Source organism: Palaemon carinicauda, chromosome 21 (genome assembly GCF_036898095.1).
Source record: "Palaemon carinicauda isolate YSFRI2023 chromosome 21, ASM3689809v2, whole genome shotgun sequence".
Classification (NCBI taxonomy): Eukaryota; Metazoa; Arthropoda; class Malacostraca; order Decapoda; family Palaemonidae; genus Palaemon; species Palaemon carinicauda.
Window position 1 is genome coordinate 50659866 of NC_090745.1, and position 2841 is coordinate 50662706.

The window sequence follows — 2841 nt, forward strand, 5'->3', positions numbered from 1 at the left end:
ACTACTCTAATCCATAATTTGGGGTCTGAAAACTCCGGTTTTCTGTAGATATATATTGTATATAATGTTGTATCACCAATACTATATGTATGCACTTATAAAAATAATGAAAAACTACTGTTCCTTTTTCATTTCATTTTCTTTGGACCTGCTATCTATATAGTATAAAAGTAGTGTATCAAAATTTTTAACCCTCCTTTTTTAGACTTCGGTCTTCTCATTTAAGGGAGGCCAAGGTTTTCTTCACAGTGAGTGGGACTATACCATTGAATTACTTTGCACCTACTTTTGTACAAACTTTTTGCTTGCTCTCATCGTTCATTACCATAGTTACTAATGTTGTAAGGAGTATGCTTAAATCTTTGAAGTTACATGATTGGAACTCTTCTGGCCACAACTGAGAATGCAAATTCTCTGGTACACTTCCATCAGGATGACGGATTTTGACATAAGAAAAATCTATATTTGGGTAAGATAGCCATGACGTCCTGATGGCCCATCCGTTACTTTTCTATCCCCTCCCAATCCTCAGAGTGGGAACTCGTGTCATGCGATGGCTGCTCGTACAATGGTTCAACAGGAAACGTATTAGTTGTAGCACATTTAGATCGGGAGTTGTAACGGCTGTCTTGCCCACATATCCTACACTCACCTTTCATTAAAAAAACAAGGTTAAATCTGTTCTGGTAAGAAAATCCATGGCTTGTTATCACCATGTCCCTGACTTATACACGATATTTCTAAAAATATTTGCTCTGGAGGTTAAATCTCCGTTGATACCTCCAACTTAAAAGTTCTCTGGTATATCACTTGCAGAATTACCCTAAGTAGAAGATGCAAATGAGGAACTTCCATTAGGATGGCATGGCTATCTCATCCAAAAATAGATTTTTCCCATGGCAAAATCTGTTATGTATATATATATATATATATATATATATATATATATATATATATATATATATATATATATATATATATACATATATATATATATATATATATATATATATATATATATATATATATATATATATATATATATATATATATATATATATATATATATATATATATATATATATATATATATATATATTAATATATATATATATATAATGTATATATATATATATATATATATATATATATATATATATATATATATATATATATATATATATATATATATACATACATATATATATATATATATATATATATATATATATATATATATATATATATATATATATATATATATGTATATATATATATATATATATATATATATATATATATATATATATACATATATATATATATATATATATATATATATATATATATATATATATGTAGATATATATATATATACATATATATATATATATATATATATATATATATATATATATATATATATATACATATATATATATATATATATATATATATATATATATATATATATATATATATATATATATATATATATATGTAGATATATATATATACATATATATATATATATATATATATATATATATATATATATATATATATATATATATATATATATATATATATATATATATATATATATATATATATATATATATATTATACAATGATGGCTCCCTGGTCTGGGCACCAAAAATATGGTCAAGTGTCTGGGAACCTAGCAAATAATATGATGTATATTATGGGTGGCAAGCTATACCACCTCTTAAGTTCCAAACTCACCTGTTTGTTTTTACATTAAATCTGTTATTCTTGCAAATGATAATACACGAACTCTGAAACTGTTATATAACTCCCAAACAGTAATACATAAAACACTGAATATCCAAAGGTCTCTTAAGTACACTCAAAACAAAACTGAGTAATTATTCTTGAGACTTATTTAAAACCACTTCTTAATACGATTCTTTAACAGTGGTACTAGCGAATACTAATTTAAACACAGGTGATTGGGATAATACACTCTTTACAAAAATGAATATATTTTATATAAACCATACCAATTTAAAAAGATTTCACATAAAATAAATTAATCACTTGAAATATTAAGCCTGAACAATACTTAGATTAACACGAAAATGTTACGATATGAAAATTATATAATCACTTGACTTGGAATATCATATCTGACTAAACCTAGACTATAACAAAAGAAATAATACTTAGGAAAATTATACAATCACTCTTTCACCTGAAATTAAATTTTACACACTATTTAATTAGTCTTAACACAAAATGAATACAGTTAACCAGATGGCGATACAAATAACTTTCCCGGTACTACAGGGCCATTTACAAAAACTTTACATAATGCAAACACCCCAATACAATAATTTCAAAATCACCGTTTTATCTTACGTATAATTTCAACACACAATTTACTTTGGGGCATAGAGTCATTTAGGAGAGGGCACACTATAGACACTTGGAGAAAGCGAGAGTGTGAGGGAGGCACTTTGGCTCTTTCACAGGATGGCTGCTTCTCTACTGCTGCTAAGCAGCCCTAGGGTGACTATATAAGACTTAACTACTTCCAGGACCAAGATCTGGAAGCATGGGAACTGGACTAAGAGCGTCAGAGTTATCAATTATCACGTATCGAACAGGAGGACCAACCCCTTTGTACAGCAACTCACTCTCAGCCAGCTCCGCCCACCTTTGTCCTCAAAATATAAAAAGATAAAATCAAGGCCTGGGGTCCTCGAGAATCTTCCAAAGCACATGAAATATAAAAAGAATTGCGTATTTTCTCACGAACATGACACAAAATCTCATAAAAAAAAACACTTACATGAGTCCTTGTTCACATCTCATACG